Source organism: Chelonia mydas, chromosome 1 (genome assembly GCF_015237465.2).
Source record: "Chelonia mydas isolate rCheMyd1 chromosome 1, rCheMyd1.pri.v2, whole genome shotgun sequence".
NCBI classification, from domain to species: Eukaryota; Metazoa; Chordata; order Testudines; family Cheloniidae; genus Chelonia; species Chelonia mydas.
This window is the reverse complement of record NC_057849.1, coordinates 211618534-211637551: the sequence shown is the minus strand read 5'-3', so window position 1 is coordinate 211637551 and position 19018 is coordinate 211618534. Positions and strand designations below refer to the sequence as shown.

General features: G+C 48.0%; 1 protein-coding gene and 3 long non-coding RNA genes across 4 annotated transcripts in view; 1 reads left to right on the top strand and 3 right to left on the bottom strand.

The window, feature by feature from the left end:
• The window catches only part of LOC102941373 (scavenger receptor cysteine-rich type 1 protein M130), a 1272625-nt gene that overhangs the window by 970885 nt on the left and 282722 nt on the right, over positions 1-19018 (bottom strand). The gene's annotated exons all lie outside the window — the stretch shown is intronic.
• On the top strand, positions 181-2775 carry LOC122461436. Its single transcript, XR_006283327.1, has 3 exons — positions 181-303; positions 1372-1507; positions 2634-2775. It is a non-coding gene; the product is annotated as an uncharacterized LOC122461436 (long non-coding RNA).
• Positions 1009-1771, bottom strand: LOC122461466. The gene is made up of 3 exons (XR_006283383.1): positions 1595-1771; positions 1172-1234; positions 1009-1085 (listed from the first exon to the last, which is right to left on the bottom strand). It is a non-coding gene; the product is annotated as an uncharacterized LOC122461466 (long non-coding RNA).
• On the bottom strand, positions 4802-17682 carry LOC122461407. Its single transcript, XR_006283280.1, has 3 exons — positions 17341-17682; positions 16580-16891; positions 4802-4972 (listed from the first exon to the last, which is right to left on the bottom strand). It is a non-coding gene; the product is annotated as an uncharacterized LOC122461407 (long non-coding RNA).

The following is a 19018-nucleotide window of genomic DNA, read 5'->3' as shown; positions in this document are numbered from 1 at the left end:
TGCCCTAAGTGACCACAGCAGGGTTGGGGGGTCGACGCCCCAGGAATCCTGGGCCCAGCCTTGTCGGGGTTACGAGGACTCTGCCAGACAGAAGCGTGGAAGGGAGCCCTTGAGGTCAGGCAGGCCTCTGGGTAAAGAAGGGGGAGCGAGGACTCAGATCCTTCGCTAGCCCATTTCACTGGGGTAGTGTATAAGCCAGGAAAGTTCCCCACAATAGCGGGACCATTCCCCTGCTTACTCATGGCAAGGAGCTCCTGTCCTTAGGCTACAGCTTGCAGCTCATCCTCTGTGACCCAGCACCAGGTAAATTTTAACTCTTGATGGGAGCGGGGGATGTTTTACCTGTTCTACTCAGTGATGCTGTCGTCTCTGTCACACCTGCAAAGGGAAAGGGAGGAGAGTTGGAGTCTGGAGCGAGGGGGAGCTGATGTGTTTGTCACTGGGTAGCGTCCCCCTCAGATCTCCAGACATCACTTCTACAAACTCCCTCAGAGCAGCACAGGGTCTGTATGTTAGTGATTTAGGGCCCACGTCCCCCTATGCTGACTAGTAACAAACCAGCACACTGGGGTCTGTGATGGATGCAGGGGTTATGTGGGCTGATGTCTGAGCCAATATGGTCCCACAAAGCTTCCACCCCACAGCATCCATGATGCTTCTGCACACAGGAGATGGGAGGGCCTGGCCTGTGACCAAGGGCGGGCGGGTAATTGGACCCATCCTCCTTCCAGAAAATTACAGCATGTAGCAGAAACATCTCCTGTCACTCACCTGAGCAATTCACTGCAACATCTTCCTTGTGACCACAGTTGCTCTCACCCCAGGGCTTGGCAGGACAGTCCCAGAGAGATGACTCTGTCCCTCTGCAATTCAACGTTTCTACCCAGATGGGACCCGTCCCCTCACCAATGCAGCCTCGCCTGGGACTGGTACAGCAGATCCACAGCCCAGTTGTTTACACACAACGTTAGCATCCGCCATATCCCAGGAGTCATCACAAACTGTTCCCCAGAAGCCACGGTACCAAACCTCCACTCTCCCCGAGCATCTGTCCTCTCCTCCCACGACACGTAACTTCTCCTGATCTGGAAATGCAGAAACCTCACATGTTACTGGGACAGCTGGGAAAGTCCTTCGGGACCAAGAGTGAGACAGTGAGAAGCAGAAATACCTGTGCAGCTTGGAGAGTTCGGGCATTCGGCAAACAGGGTCTGAGGTGGTTTCTCTTTTTCTCCTATGCAGAGAAAATGATTAAGTGAACGGACCGAGAAGAGTGTGTGATGTAGGAGAGAGTAGGGCTTATCTGTATATTAAACCCCTAAATTTCAGCAATTTTATAAACTTAAATCTAAAATCTATTTTGTTTCATAGCTAATGGATTCGTTCCTCAGTGGATTCTCTGGATGTTGAAATCTTTATTCAGCTCGCTGCTGGTGTGTGCGCGTTTGAGGGTATCTGAGTCTGTTCCATCCACCCTGTGTACAGCTGCTCTTGACCCTGTTTGAAGGTAAACAGATCTGTCAGCTGAAACACACCCACATTATTGTGAGGATCCAGAGACAAGAAATGGTGGTATTAGAATTGAGGACTGTACCTATTGGGTTATGGGAAGTGGGCACCCGCTCCAGCCCTGAAGGGGTTGGAAAAGCCCTGCAGAGGGCTGGGGCTGGGGAAGGAAGTAAAACCCCAGCTGACTGGGGGAAGTGGCGGCAGCTGGGGGCCACGCCCCAATCAGGGCCCAGCTGGCTCTATAAAGGCTGTGAGCCAGAAGCAGAGAGAGACCACTCTCTAGGTTCCTCTAGCTCTGAGATGGAGGGACCTGGCTGCAAAGACCTGAATAGAGGACCTAGTTGGAGCAGGATTGGGGAAAGGCCAAGGGAGCTGGGAGCTCCAGCCTAGGAAAGCCCCAGGCAGCGCCTGGTAAGGTCTATTAGGTACAGGGTTGCAGGGGCAGCCACGGGTAGGCAGAGGCAGCAGGTCCAAACCCAACCTTGCCGGTGATGAGTGGCTCATACTGCAGTCTGCCCCAGGTGCAGGGGCTAGCTGGTGAGTAGCAGGAGCCTACGACTGAGGTGAGGTAGGGATAGTGGGTGGGGGGGTTCCCCTGGGAGGGGGAGACCCAGAACTGTGGGTACCGCCAGGGGGCAGCACCCAGTGAAAGGGGCACCAGGGTCCTGGAGGGGACACGGGGAGCCAGCAGCAAGGCGAGACACCGGCCTGAAGAGGGCGCTCCGGCGGCTGGAACGCTAAATCCCAAGGACAACCAGCAGCAGGCGCCGCTGTGAGTCTGCCCCGGTTACAAGGACTAAATGAGACTTTAGATCTGAAACAAACTCTCACCTATACGCACAGACCCACGTTTTAGGAATTCTGATCCTCACCCAGATTTCACAGCCTGGGTGTCAGGAAGCAGGGGCTGCAGCAGAGCTAGTCTCCAGGCAACTTAACAAGCGCAGCTGGACTGTATCAGGCTGCCTGACTGGTCATACTGCCTGAGTGTCAGCAGTCCAGCTCTTGAGTCCAGCAGCCACACCAGCATTCAGCAACTGCTCAGAGCATTTCCCACAGCTAAGATACCTCATTTTCCTGTCTTGTTCACGCCTTGACCCCAGACTTACCTTGCCTTGCTCCAGGTAACCTGGTCCTGACCCTGAGCTCCGATTTCTGCCTTCGGCTCTGGCCTCTGGCTCTGACCCTTGGCTCCAATTTCTGGCTACCAGCTCCTGCTCTAACCACTGGATATGACTCCTGCTCCAACCACTCAGCATGACCACTCACGTCCTGTCACTGACTTGGGCCCATCTCTGATTGTTCATCCCAAAAGTACAGCAACAGAGATTCCCAAATGATGCTCGCTAATGGGAGGCATTTGCAGTGGTGCTGGAACAATTTTTACAGTTGGGGTGCTGAAAGTCTGGTCCCCAAACTTTTTACCTTGCCCCTTCTTACCCTGTCTGTGCTCCCTCTCCCCCGAGTTGAGGCCAGGACTGGGCTGTGGATCGGGGTAAGGTGACTCAGGCTGGGACCACACCTTGCGGGGCTAGTAGCGGGACCCGTGTCTGGGACCAGCAGTGGAGCGCGGGGCCGGCAGCCGGGACCCCACTGCAAACCCCTTGCACCCCAAGTTCCCGTGCCTACGGGCATTTGTAGGCTCTCACTAGGTGATTGCACCGTGTAACACACAGCTTGTATGAATAACTCCCATTTTGTTTTCCAGGTGCTGTATTGAGAATTGACAATGAAAATATGTCTGTCACTACTGTGAATGTAAAACTGTCTCTCTGAAAAGTAAATACATTCAAAATTTCTATCACACCCTTTCAATGAGTAAAAGATGGAGTGGGTGTATGCATGTCTGTGCACAGACAGTTTCAGAATTACCACTGCAAGAAATATGGGTCTCTTCTGCTCGGTTATCACAGGACTGCTGTTTCCATATGCCTGATGGGCACTGCCAAAGGGACCTGTGCTGCTCACTGCATACAACATGGTCCAGCCATGTGGGACCAGAACCTGCTCCATATGCCAAGTCTCTTGCAACCTGCCCTCTATCCCCACAGTTCAGCTGTTTGCAGACAATTGCTGGGGTGACTCCAGACATCTGATTGGAGCAAACACTGCCCCACGTCCCATTGTAGAAAACCTCCAGCCGCCCAGCACAATCACGGTCGCTCACCAGCCTCAAATCCGTGAATTCTAGAAGGAAGTGCACAAAAAGGGAATTTAAATCGTCTGATTCTGAAATGAACTGGGTGAAGAGTGAAATCCCAGCGATTGCTCATCCAAAAGTATAGCCACATCATTCTGCAGGAGCAAGTGCAGAGAGAATCACTCTAAGAATGAGAGACTCTCCTGGACACCATGGGCCTATTAGAAATAATGTCACCTCTGAAAAGTCACCAGTTCCCAGCAGTTACACACACAGACACCTGCAATACAGCAGTGACTACCCTGCCAACACTAGAGAAATGCTGCGATATCCAATACTCCTGGGTGGGAACCGATGGGAAATGGTGACTTTCTAATCATGACCCCAGTAGGTAGGTAGAGAGTAGAGTGACCATATTTTCTCAAAGGGAAAACGGAACCCCACGGGGGGCCCAACCCCAAAACCTCCCTTCCTCTCCCCCCGACACGTGGGGCCAGCCTGAACGCACCCTACCTCCCACCTACACAGGGACAGCCTGAGGTTCCCCTATCCCCTCAGCACGTGGGCCAGCCTGAGCCCCCCTGCCACCCACCCGTGGGGTCAGCGCGAGGCCCCATTCTTCCATCCCGCGCACAGCGGCCGAAGACCCCTGCTGTCCTCCCGCGTTGGGCTAGCGTTGCCACTGCCCCCTCCCCCACATGTTCCTCCGCACTCCACTAGGGGGCGCATCCCACTTTTTTGGCAAAACTGTGCATGTGTCAATTTGCTCTTCCCAACTCGTGATCCGTTGGCAAGAGGAAACGAGAGAAATGCCCAGTTTGCCAAAACAGTCGGGATGGCCAGGGCAGGCTTAAAAAAGAGAGTGTCCTGGCCAAAACGTGCTGTATGGGCACCCTATAGAAAAGACAGTGAGGGAGAGGCTCTATCCTTCTCAGACTCTCTCCTCAAATGTCTGCCCCCTCCATTAAATCCCCTGGTAACCAGGCTCACGTGAGCATTCCCGGACCAGACCTGAGCAGAGAACTCCGCGTCCTCTTTGTGTCTGCAGTTGTGCTGGCCCCAGCCCCTGGAAGGACAGTCCCAAGATCGGATTCATTCCCAGAGCAGTTCACATCGTCCAGCCAGATCTGCCCGGATCCTTCCCCAAATGAGCAGAGACAGTTGCATTGATGGCGCGTCCACATCCCAGTTGTTTGCAAACCACATTGGAGTCTGACAGATCCCAGGAATCATCACAGACCGTCCCCCAGATGCCATTGTAATAAATCTCCACTCTCCCAGCACAGCGACCTGCCCCATTCACCAGTCTGATCCGCCTGCTTCCTGCAGGGATAGATCACAGCTGTTAATATGCAATATGATGATTATTAAATAGCTTCCATGCAAATCAATGATGATGCTACAATGGCTGAGATATTGAAATGCTTTTTAAAATCTGTCTCTAACAAGAAACACAGAAAAGGAGAAAAGCTGAGTAAGGAAATGAGAATACTTTTTACAGAGCACTATTGATAAACAGCATGTGAGTGTAAGGGCCTAATTCTGAATTCCTTATTCATTGGAGTAATCCTTAAGGGACTCGTCATATGGGTCAGAGCTATTTGTGAGACTAAGGGTTAGCGGAAACAGCCCTTACTCAAAATCTTGAATATTCTCAAACAACTCTTAAATGATAAGCATCAAGGTGTTCAAGGAATTATTAGGCAATTTACCCAAAACCAAATATTCTTTTCAATTGTTACAGAATGGGGAGGGGGTGACACTGGCTGACCAGGTCATGCTAGAGTGTATTTAGATCGTTCACTTGTGTAGATTAAAGTAATGGTTAGATGTATACGTGTGTATTCAGATGTTTAAACTTTATGAAAACTAGTGGAATGGTGGGTATTGTTTTTGCGTGGTAGTGGATATTTTTGCGTGTCTATTCCTGTCATAATGTAATGCCAAACATTTACATGATAAATACACTTGTAGCTAAATAACACATCAAATAAATTGTGAAATGCTAAGGATTTAAGGACTTTAACAGAAAATGCTAATTTCAAAGGAAATAGCCATTATGAACAAGGTCTGAGGTCAAAAATCTAAGTGCATTTCTCACTCCCTGTCAGCAAAGGAAAAGCCCACCTGGGTAGATTGTCAGCTTGTTTTCTGTGAGCTTATGTTCTTATGTGAGAAGAAGATATAAATATGGATTCAAAGAAAGATCCTGTATCTGTGGACTGTCTGGATTCTAACAGAGAAGAATAACTGAATGAGAAGACAGAGATCCGCAGAGTTATTCTGGGTAGCCCTGTGTGATGGGGTGAGCTCCCCACACTAGCCCTGTAAGAGCTGGGTTGGGTCAGGTGGGCCCAATCAGCTAATTATGCTGCAAATGGTGGAGGTTTAGGCCGGAATCAGCTGGTTAGAGAGAGTCTCGCCTGTTCAGGAAGAGGTGGGACCTATAAAGCCAGGAAGGTGGCTCCGGGTTGGGGCTGTTGGGAAAGACTGCAGTAAGGCAGACAGCAGTCATGCCCTGGGAAGAGGGAGGAGTGTTTGGGGGCTGCAGGGAGATAATCTGTAGTTATTCTCTGAGAGGAGGATTCTTGGGGCTGGCACACCCAGAGTGAGGAGGGGAACCAGAGTATAGGAAGCAGTCATACAATCACAGAAGATTAGGGTTGGAGGCCATCTAGTCCACACCCTGCTCAAAGCAGGACCAACCCCAACTAAATCAGTCCAGAGAAGGAGCAGTGCGGGCAGAGGGAGGAAGCCCAGAACTGCTGAGCTGTCCAAGGACTGGATCCCAGAAAAGAGGGCAGGCCTGGGTTCCCCTACTAGCCACTGAGAGAGTGGCACCAGGGCAGTGAATGGGAAGACAGCCTAGGACTGTTGATGGACTGAATCCCGTCAGGGGGAACACTGAGTGACCTAGCTGGAGGGCTAAGTGACAAAGAGGATGCTGCGGGTCCTGGAGCAAGAGGCGCTGCAGACCAGAGTGAGAGTGATGGTGGCCAAACTGTGGATGGGCATTGGCCTCGAGAGCTAATCCCCAGAGTGACCAGGAGGAGATGCCAGACGGGCAGTGAGTGGAGTACCTCACGACACCCTGTAAAAGACTTTGGGAAACTGACAGTTTATTACATCACTGCCACCATTTGGAGTTACAAACTGATTTACCTGTTGTTATATTTTACCTGCTATAGCCTCTCAATAACCCTCCTTCTTTCTTCTTAGCTAATAAACCTTTAGTTATTACTATAGAACTGGCTGCCAGCGTTCTCTTTGGAGGAAGTTCTGGGTGACTGACTGGTCCCTTGGGACTGGGAGAAACTTGGTGTGGTGTGATGTTAGGATTAAGTGACATTTTATCACAACTTTCAGTTTGTCTGGGTGGCAGGTTAGGCGGTCTGTGACTCCACAGTGAGACTTGTATAGTGATCCAGGTGTTCACGTTTGTGATTGGCTTGATGAATCATAGAATCATAGAATATCAGGGTTGGAAGGGAGCTCAGGAGGTCATCTAGTCCAACCCCTGCTCAAAGCAGGACCAATCCCCAATTAAATCATCCCAGCCAGGGCTTTGTCAAGCCTGACCTTAAAAACTTCTAAGGAAGGAGATTCCACCACCTCCCTAGGTAACGCATTCCAGTGTTTCACCATCCTCCTCGTGAAAAAGTTTATCCAACCTAAATTCCCCACTGCAACTTGAGACCATTACTCCTTGTTCTGTCATCTGCTACCACTGAGAACAGTCTAGAGCCATCCTCTTTGGAACCCCTTTCAGGTAGTTGAAAGCAGCTATCAAATCCCCCCTCATTCTTCTCTTCCGTAGACTAAACATCCCCAGTTCCCTCAGCCTCTCCTCATAAGTCATGTGTTACAGTCCCCTAATCATTTTTGTTGCCCTGCTGGACTCTTTCCAATTTTTCCACATCCTTCTTGTAGTGTGGGGCCCAAAACTGGACACAGTACTGCAGATGAGGCCTCACCAGTGTCAAATAGAGGGGAACGATCACGTCCCTCGATTGCTGGCAATGCCCCTACTTATACATCCCAAAATGCCATTGGCCTTCTTGGCAACAAGGTCACACTGTTGACTCATATCCAGCTTCTCGTCCACTGTAACACCTAGGTCCTTTTCTGCAGAATTGCTGCCAAGCCATTCGGTCCCTAGTCTGTAGTGGTGCGTTGGATTCTTCCGTCCTAAGTGCAGGACTCTGCAGGTGAAATCTAATGATAGAACACACCACCAGTTTGGGGTATCTGCCCTTGTTTTTTGAGTCTGCCCTGAGTTAGTCACTTAGAGTGGTGAGCCACTCCAGATAGCATGACAGCAGGTACCAGAACATTAGAGAAAAGTAGACTTGGTACCACTTTATTTTACAAATAAAGGGAAAGACAGGCAAATTGGATCTGTGTGTGTACAATAAAGTCCAAGACACTTAGGGCCTAATTCTACCCTGCTGAAATCAACTGTGAAGCTCCCACTGACACAATGGGAACAGAAATGGGCCCTTAATGTGCTGTAGATACCCTGCAGTTGGTGGGGATGAAAAATATCAGTGCAGTAACATACAGTGCATGATATAGGGACATAGTTAAAATATCTGTTACTTGTTTACTTTTACTGTTGGAACTTACTGTAAATATATACCAGCAAAAAGAATAGAATTATCTTGTACAATCGTCATGTACAACCAAGAACAATGAAAAAATCCCATCACAGACTTTTTTTTCTTTTCTTTTTTTTTTAACCTTTAAATGAAGGAAAATTGCAGTTATAGGATTAGGACTTCACAAGGTCACATTATAAAAGCAACTTTGATGTATTTCCTCAGTGACAGAGGGTTAACCACAAAGGTATGTAGCTACCTAACTGTCTCTTTATAAATACAAAATATATAAATCACTACATATTTATTGAAGCAGAGACTTGACTCTCCCATATCCCAGGTGAGTGCCCGGGCCACTAGCTAGAATCAATCTCTAGCTTTTTTTCTGATTCAGTGACTGATTATTTGTACAAAGTGGAACATTTCCAGCAGGAGAGACCCACCCTAGCACAGTCTAGAGTGACTAGGGCGCTCACCTGCGTTCACGTCCCTGCTCCAAATCAGGCAGAGCAGGGATTGAATGTGGATTTCCCACCTCCCAGTTGAGTGCTTTAACCACTGGGTCCTGTGTAAAATGGGGAGATGAGAGAGCTGACCTGGCTTACGTGCCTAGCTCCAGAAGTGGGTTCATGACTGAGGTCCCCGAGCAGAGATAGGTGCCTACCTCTACCTGTGTCAGGGGGCTGAGGCTTCGATCAATGGCAGGTTGGCAATGAAATAACTTTGTGTATCTAGGCCCTACTCCCTTCCTTGGCATTTATTGCTGGCAAATGTAGGTGGTTCCCTGTTCAGCTTTCTGGCTTCTGGTGCCTAACTCTCCCCATGCATTGTACGTGGAGCTGGGCGCGTGACTCATGGCTGAGGATCCCATTCGATGGCAAGGCACCTAGGAGTCAGGCCTTGCAACGCCCAAGGCCCTTGGGGGATCTAGCCCAGAGCTACTATCCATGGCAGCCTTGGTCAAAACAGGTTGCATGTGACTTCCTTTTCTTACTTGTTTTCTGATTCAAGACAGCATGTTTTTTATAGACTTTAACATAAAGAAGCCACTAGAGATACACAGAGCTGCTTGGTTTCAGAGTAGCAGCCGTGGTAGTCTGTATTCGCTAAAGAAAAGGAGTACTTATGGCACCTTAGAGACTAACCAATTTATTTGAGCGTAAGCTTTCATGAGCATCTGATGAAGTGAGCTGTAGCTCACGAAAGCTTATGCTCAAATAAATTGTTTAGTCTCTAAGGTGCTACAAGAGCTGCTTGGAAATTAATCCTTTTCTGATTCAAGACAGCATGTTTTTTAAGACTTTAACATAAAGAAGCCACTAGATACACTAGAGCTGCTTCGAAATTCATCCTTTCCCCACAAAATATGAATGACTCTGAATATTTTTCATGTTCCACAAATAAATTTGGGATTTTCATAGATCTGTCAAGTGATTAAAAAAAATTAACCGTGATTAATTGTGCTGTTAATAATAGAATACCATTTATTTAAATATTTTGGATGTTTTCTACAGTTTCAAATATATTGATTTCAATTACAAAACACAATAGAAAGTGTACAGTGCTCACTTTATATTTTTTTATTCCAAATATTTGAAGTGTAAAAAATGAAAGAAATAGTATTTTTCAATTCAGCTAATACAAGTACTGTAGTGCAATGTCTTTACCATGGAAGCTGAACTTACAAATGTAGATTATGTACAAAAAATAACTGCATTCAGAAATAAAACAATACATTTCAACTGGTATTCTGTTGTTTAACAGTGCAATTAAAACTGTGATTAATCATGATTTTTTTTAATCTCGATTAATTTTTTTAGTTAAACGAGTGAGTTAACTGTGGTTAATTGACAGCCCAAGTTTTTCAACAGAAATCTGAACATTTTCAATGAAAAAAACTATTTGAGAAAATTTGTAATCTTATTGTGAAGATTTTTCACAGGAAAAAAGTTTTGATGAATTTTTTTGAACAGCTCTAATCCATAAAAATATGAGAGAGAGACAGAGAAAGAGGTTGCTATAGTGCACTAACCCTATACCATGGCTATGCTTTGTTCTGTATATAATATATTTTTACTATAAATCGGTCCCAGTTTGAACATCAGATCCACATCATTTCAAGGACTGCCGAGATCACAGCACAAGGTGGGGTGGAGGCAGGCCCTGGGGTGGGTCATGTTCCATTGAACAAGGACAGGATATTTATAAGATTTTCACACTAAGTCACCTGAGCAAACGACACCAACGTCCTCAGCAATTCCTGCCTGGGTTGTCTCAGGCGGGGAGATGTCACAGAGAGTCAGACGAGTCTCATTTCCTCCACATCGGACACTTTTCAGCCCCACGGGGCCCCTTCCTCGCTCAGACTTAGGGGGGTTATAAGCTTTCTCAGCGACTCCGCACTGGAGCTGCCTGCACACCACGCTGGCATCGTCCATGTCCCACTGGTCATCCAGGACTCTGCCCCACACACCATGGAGGGAAATCTCAACTCTCCCACTGCATCGGCTCTCTCATCCATTCAACAGTCTGAGTGCCTCAGAACGACCTGGGCTCACAGAGACAAAAAATATGCTGAATAACACTCCTGCTGGTACTGCATTAGAAATAATACACAGGTGTGATGTGAAACACAGGTTTCTGTGCTGAGTGGAAGGTAACTCTCACCGCTGTGCAGTGATACAGAGAACAGCCTCTTTCAAGGGTTTCGTCTGTCTACTCAGAAATGCAGGAGGTGATGGAAGGAAAGAATTCCCCAGCTCTGAGATCGGATCTTGCACGATGTGGAGCGCTCTCACCTCCCTAAGGAGTCAATGTGAGTGGAGAGTGCTCAGGAACACCTGGCAGATCAGGCCCCTGGTTTCCAAAATGGTCTGTGCAAAAGTGCTCAGTGCTCACCCCGCACATTGATAGCGTCAGCGCTGTGAGGTAGCTGTGATTTACAACAGGAGTCTAGGGATTGGCCTGCAATGAGCTCACCAAGCGCCCCACTTCCCTGCTGCAATTCCCAGATCCAGACTGCCAGGACACATGGCTCCTTTAAAGAAAACCCTGCCCTGTTTGTCCCCGTTCAATGTACATTGGTGGCCTGCGATCACGGCGTCAGCTCCAAACCCATAAGGAGCTAACACAATAAAGGCTTTTCTGCACTCAGCAAGGATTTTCCAGGCCAGGTCTGCAACTGTGGACACTTGAGTTCCCTTTCTCACGAAGTCTAGCTATTGGCTTGGCTGGAGATGATGCTGGAGAAGACAGTGACCTCTGGGCAATGGGGAAGAAGATCCCATTTTTTTCTAAACATATATATTTTTCATTTTAAAACTTTGTTCACTGTGACCACATTAAGATGTTGAAGTTCCTTGTGGGAGAAGCGAAGACCCTTTCTGGTGATTAGGTCATTGGAGATTTATACAGTGTATGCGGCACCTTACATTTCAAAGGAGCCAAGTGCTCCCAAAATGTGATCTGTAAACCTGTCAAATCTTCCTAAACATATAAACAGTTATAAGAATATACATACAGAGGACAGTAGTGACTCCATATTTAAAGATGAGATTAGTATTACACTTAAGACAGGTATTTAACTACTCTGTTTTTTATTAAAGTCGTGTATGGTCTGAATCTCACATTAAGACTCCTATACTCTGAGCAGGTGTAAATGAGCCCTTAGGGTTAGTAAGAATTGGGCCCAGTGTCATCTCCCCTTACTTCCCGCACAGAATCTCTGTGTCACTGTGACCCACATTCCTTGTTCTGCAGCATTTGACTTTATTTCTCTGACAGGAAGAGAAAGATGCCATGGGGAGGGGACATAGATTTTATCAGGATATTCTGGGCCTCTGTTACTTTATGGGCAACCCCACACCCTAGTCACCCTCTGAGGGCAGAGCTAGAGTGCAAGGCGGGGGGAAGGTTATAAATACAGGAGTTGAAGGGCTTTTATACGCTTGAAAGGCTACAAGGTCACAGCTGCAGCTGTACCTCTGTAGCCCTTTAGTGTAGACCCTACCTATACCGACCGGAGGGGTTCTCCCATTGCTATAGTTCATCCACCTCCCTGAGAGGGTAGCGAGCTTGACAGAAGAATTCTTCTGTTTACCTAGTGCTGTCTACACTGCGGGGGGTGGGGGGTAGGTTGGCTTAATGTGTCACTCAGGTGTGAGGATTTTTCATATCCCTGAAAAAAGAAAAGGAGTACTTGTGGCACCTTAGAGACTAACCAATTTATTTGAGCATAAGCTTTCGAAAAGCTTATGCTCAAATAAATTGGTTAGTCTCTAGGGTACCACAAGTACTCCTTTTCTTTTTGCGAATACAGACTAACACGGCTGTTACTCTGAAACATATCCCTGAGTGATTTAGCTGGGTCAACCCAGCTTTTTAATGTATACCGTGTCGAAGACAGCCCTGTGGACTCAGTGGCTGAGAGATGTATCTGTTGTGAGGGCTGATCCCAACACCTGTACCACGTGGACACAGGGCAGTGCTATGCCAGCTTTATTTTCTAAGGAAGCCCTCCATTGGGATAATGTTTGGTGCACCATGGTGTGGTCTATGGACCTAGAGGGAGAGCTGGGGCAGTATTTGTTGCTGTGGAGACCACAGAGACTATGGAATTTACATTTAGCTATCAGCTGACTGCTCTAAACTGGGATTCTGTCTCAGTTAAAGAGAGAGAATGGGGCAGCACTTGGTGAGGTGAGGATTTTGAATTCTTGCCTGATTTAGCTGGGTTTATGGGGAGAAGACAGTGCTCTATGGAGTGAGAGCCTTACAGAGATCCAGAGACAGATATTGTAGAGGCTGCTTCCAATCCTGGTACCACATTGAATACAGGCTACAGATTTCTGTTTCACCAGCAACTGAGAGACCCAGTCAACTCTTAACCCAAGCCTAGGGCTGGAGCGCTGCTAGCTGCTAAGATCCCCAGACTGTTTCGTTGCTCACCGAGTTCTGAAGTGTTTGAAACGGCTGAGGTGCTGCCATTGCTCAAGCTCTGAAGACCCACTACATGTTACAACCACACTGCAAAGCCTGAGAAATCATCTCTAAGAGAAGATCAGTGGGGAATGTGTTTGGATGTTTGTGCTGAAGTATAGAACACGTTAAGTTGTAAGAGAAACAAATGGAGGAAGGTCTGTATAAGGAGAACTCATAGATTTACTTTCTTATAGCTTTTGTTGAAGTGGCAAAGAGTCCTCTGGCACCTTATAGACTAACAGACGTTTTGGAGCATAAGCTTTCATGGGTGAATACCCACTTTGTCGGATGCATGTAGTGGAAATTTCCAGAGGGAGGCGTAAATATGCAAGCAAGAATCAGGCTAGGGATAACAAGGTTAGTTCAATCAGGGAGGATGAGGCCCTCTTCTAGCAGCTGAGGTGTGAACACCAAGGGAGGAGAAACTGCTTTTGTAGTTGGCTAGCCAGTCACAGTCTTTGTTTAATCCCGAGCTGATGGTGTCAAATTTGCAAATGAATTGAAGGTCAGCAGTTTCTCTTTGAAGTCTGGGCCTGAAGTTTTTTTGCTGCAGGATGGCTACCTTTAAATCTGCTACTGTGTGTCCAGCGAGGTTGAAGTGTTCTCCTACAGGTTTTTGTATATTGCCATTCCTAATATCTGATTTGTGTCCATTTATCCTTTTACGTAGGAACTGTCCAGTTTAGCCGATGTACATAGCAGAGGGGCATTGCTGGCACATGATGGCGTATATTATCATAGAATCATAGAATCATAGAATATCAGGGTTGGAAGGGACCTCAGGAGGCCATCTAGTCCAACCCCCTGCTCAAAGCAGGACCAATCCCCAACTAAATCATCCCAGCCAGGGCTTTGTCAAGCCTGACCTTAAAAACTTCTCAGGAAGGAGATTCCACCACCTCCCTAGGTAACCCATTCCAGTGCTTCACCACCCTCCCAGTGAAAAAGTTTTTCCTAATATCCAACCTAAACCTCCCCCACTGCAACTTGATGACATTGGTGGATGTGCAGGTGAATGAACCGGTGTTGGTGTGGCTGATCTGGTTCGGTCCTGTGATGGTGTCGCTGGTGTAGATATGTGGGCAAAGTTGGCATTGAGGTTTGTTGCACGGATTGGTTCCTGAGTTAGAGTTACTATGGTGCAGTGTGTAGTTGCTGGTGAGAATATGCTTCAGGTTGGCAGGTTGTCTGTGGGTGAGGCCTGGCCTGCCTCCCAAGGCCTGTGAAAGTGAGGGATTGTTGTCCAGGATGGGTTGTAGATCACTGATGATGCGTTGGAGAGATTTTAGCTGAGGACTGTATGTGATGGCCAGTGGAATTCTGCTGGTTTCTTTCTTGGGCTTGTCTTGCAGCAGGAGGCTCTGGGATACAGTCTGGCTCTGTTGATCTGTTTCCTTATTTCCTCGTGTGGGTATCGTAGTTTTGAGAATGCTTGGTGAAGATCTTGTAGGTGTTGGTCTCTGTCTGAGGGGCTGGAGCAAATGTGGTTGTACCTCAGCACTTGGCTGTAGACAATGGATCATGTGGTGTGTTCAGGATGGAAGCTGGAGGCATGAAGGTAGGCATAACGGTCGGTGGGTTTTCGGTATAGCGTGGTGTTAATGTGACCGTCACTTATTTGCACCGTGGTGTCTAGGAACTGGACCTCCCGTGTAGATTGGTCCAGGCTGAGTTTGATGGTGGGGTGGAAGCTGTTGAAATCGTGGTGGAATTCTTCCAGAGTTTCCTTCTCATGGGTCCAGAGGATGAAGATGTCATCAATGTAATGTAGGTAGAGAAGGGGCGTGAGTGGACGAGAGCTGAGGAAGCGTTGTTCCAGGTCAGCCATAAAAACGTTGGCATATTGTGGGGCCATGCGGGTGCCCATAGCGGTGCCACTGGTCTGGAGGTGTATATTGTCACCAAATTTGAAATAATTGTGCATGAGGGTAAAGTTTACAGCTCAGCAACCAGTTGTGCTGTGGCATCATCAGGGATACTGTTCCTGACAGCTTGTATTCCATCTATGTGTGGGATGTTTGTGTAGAGAGCCTCTACATCCATGGTGGCTAGGATGGTGTTTTCTGGAAGATCACCAATGCATTGTAGTTTTCTCAGGAAATCAGTGGTGTCACGGAGATAGCTGGGAGTGCTTATTCATAGTTATTACAATGTTTTCTGTGTGCATTAAATGTTTGGTTTACTAAGGCCATGTCTACACTATGGGCGCTACAGTGACACAGAACTTCACTGCAGCTATGTCGCTGTAGTGTGGATGTTTCCTTCAGTGACAGAAGGGGTTTTACTATTGCTGTGGGTAATCCATCTTTCCAAGTGGTGGTAGCTAGATCAATGGAAGAATTCTTCTATTGTTGTCTACAGTGGGGGTGAGGCTGGCACAGTTATGTCACTCAGGGATGTGACTCCTATTGATCTCATTGATGAAGGCTGCTAAGTGCCTAAATCCTTACTGAAAATGAAACATAGGCTCTTAAACCAGTTAGGCATTGCCATGCTGAATGGAGCAACAGCGAAACAGCTGTAAAAATCTGGGCCTAGCCACTATGGATAGCCATCAGACGACTTGCCATCGATCAGCTATGGCAGTTCTCTGGTGTGGCATGGGGAAGCCTTTGAAGATCTTTGGAGAAGCCTGCAGGGAAAAGGACCCCTGCAGTATTTGTGTTGCATTGTAGAGGAGGATCTTCATCAAAGCGCCAGCTGCTCTCACTAAGAGCAGGATCTTTGTGAAAGTTCCCAGCTGCTCAGAAGCCAAGCTCTGGAGCCATTTGAATGCTTTCCTGAAAACTGGGATCTTTGGCAAAGAAATGACTATTTCTATGAAGTGCTGTGGGGAATTAATGATCTACAAACCTACACACCCACTGAGCAAGCTCTGTAGGTGAGGGCTGCAGCCCACCAGCACACAACCCAGGATGGGCAACGGGGGAAGCATTTTGGCCAGGAACACCAGGGCAAACACCTACTTTTCCAGAGAGTGAAATGGGATTGTAATGGCCCCACAGCATGGATGAGATCTCTGCGTATAGGTTGCTTCTGCAACACCAACCTCAACCTGATGAAGGGCTGAGTCAGCCCTGCTGGGACTGAGGAAATCTGTGAATCACAAACCCCAGGTTTATAGCACAGAGCCATTCTCTCCGGTTCACTCTAGCCTAGTGCTAGGATCCACCTCGCCACCCCTCACTGCACCCAGAGGTGTCTCTGATCTGGGGAACTTAAACAAAGAGAGCAACACTCCGATACCCCTACTTACCTTGAGTACTGTAGTCAATGGGACGACTCATGATGATCCTAAGCTGGCCTATAAACTGCACTATGACTAATACACACACATATATATTAAACTTACCTGAGCAAATAACACTGGCCGTGTCTCTGGGGGAGCAGGCTGGGTTGCCCAGGGCCATGCGAGAACAATCCCACAGACAGGGTTCAGTCCCTTCACAATGAAAAGCGTCGCTCCATACGGTTCCGCTCCCTTCCCCAAAATGGGCTCCTCCCAGGATCGACTCGGCGTATCCACAGTTCAGCTGATGGCAGAGGACGTTGGCATCTTGCAAATCCCAGTGGGAGGCACAGAGGCTTCCCCATGTGTCTCCATGTTGGATCTCCACTCTCCCGGAGCACTCGGTGCCGTTCACTAACCTGCCGCCCAGGCACCCTGAGCACAAGGGAAAGTGAGTGTCGAGGTGGCGCAGTGATCAGTGTTAATGGCCACGGCAGAGAGGGGAGTGGGGAACAGGAAGGGATTGTTGCTCGTGATCAATGCTAGCAGTTACCCTGGGGGCTGTGGGACTATTCACACCTGCACATTCACAAACTGATACTCGATCCACGTCAGTTAGTGCGAAGGGAGGACCGGGGACCAGAATTTGGTTTCCTTGGTACATTCCATACTCAAGGCACCACAAGCATTTCACTGAGGGATCAGTTCCAGCAGACTTGGCTGGTGCAGGGACAGGGGGCCAAATTATGGGCCAGTCCCAAACTGGTGTAAATCAGCATAGCCCCCTGAGCCCAATGGAGCTTGGCTGATTGACACACTGTGAAGATCTGGCTGAGGATGTTCCCCAATCCCCAATCCTTTTCTTTCCCCCTGCAGCTGCTCACCTGAACACACCACGCTGGCTTCACTCCCAGGGGGACACTCAGTTGTGCCCAGCGCAGTAACAGGACAGTCCCTCAGCCGGGATTCATTCCTCTCACAGCCAAACTTGCCATTCCAGACAGGCCCGTCTCCTGTGCCAAAGAGCTGCCCTGCTGGAATCGACAGGGCGAATCCACAGTCAAACTGCTGGCAGAGGGTGTGGGCAGCCTGTAAATCCCACTGGGAGTCACAGAGGGTTCCCCAGGAGCCTCCGTGGCGAAGCTCCACTCTCCCTGAACACCCTGTGCTGCCGTTTGCCAGCCTGTACCCGCCGTACCCTGAGAAGAAGGAGAAGGGAGATCAGAAGGACATTTCTCTTGCACAATTGTATCCAAAGATGTGACGAAGGAGCCCCAGTGACCTGGGATAATTAACTAATAATTATTTCCCAGTTTACTGGGCACTTTGTAAATGAGGATGTTCATATGTGATTATCAGGTTCTTTCAGTGCAGGCGTTATTGCTCATATCTGCCCTTTGTGGGAAGTCACACAGCACCCACCAAACTCCGCCCCGGCATTTACTGCTCTGGGGTCAGGGTCATGCCTGGGACAGATTGTCTTTGGCTGAGGCCAGTCTTTGCTTTGGTGGTTCCAGAGTGCTGGTCAGGAGTCTGGAGCAGCTGCCCCTAAGTTATCACAAAAATGCCATGTGAAGAAACTGGGGTTCTCAAGGGTGCTGAGTCCTAGGTTATTGGAAGCTTACTGAATCAGAACAGTTGCACTCAGGGATCTGACTGGGAATAAAATACACAGTGGTGATATTATAGCTCAGTGACAGCTCTGCAACAGTTAAGGTTGAGATCAGCTTTCCTTCAAAGCTAATTTTTTCGAAGTGCTCTAATATCTGCCTGATTGATTGGATTGGACTGAAATACAGTATTTCACATAGGAGCACAGGGTTGTATTAGTAATCCAAATGTGGGGCCATTTCAGCAAGGGGTTTCCGAGATACAACTCCCAGGAAGGAAAAAAAACAGCTTTTATTAAAGTTGACAGATTCTGGCATTTTATTTTTGCACACAGGTAGAGATCAAACCAAGGCTCAGATCATTGCACCAGGGTCTCAGACACTTGAGGGTTACCCCCAACAGAGGATATGGCATCCACCAGCCTTTGGGGGAAATCAAATTCAGATGTTATTTCAAAACGAGCCTGCTTCTCCAGTTAGGTGCTTGCGAAGGCTTGTGCGTCTACACACACATCTAATGGACTACACTGAGCATGTGCAGTGAGAGAGGATAGCTATCTGGAAACCTGACAATCCAGCATGAGATGTGGGTGGCTTTGAGGGTAAATTGTGGCCTTTACAGCTAGACACCCCCACCCCTCACTGTGAGTGAGCACTCCAGCCCAGAAAAGAAACGTGATGTTAAAAAAGCAGGTTTATTGCTCCAGTTGGTCTCTCTCATGGGGGATTTTGTTTGGTGTAAATATAATCTGAGTGCAGCAACATATTCAGAATGTGCTGAAATTGCTTTTGAAAAGAAAACAACTTCCAAATGTGAATGCTGACTGGGAAGGGGAGGGGTGATCAGGGGTGCAAGAGTAGGTGGTAACAGGGGAAATGTTTGGGTTTTCAGCCAGGGATGTGTTATGAAGGAGGGGGAGACAAATGGGAATCGGTGGTAGGAGAGAAGAAG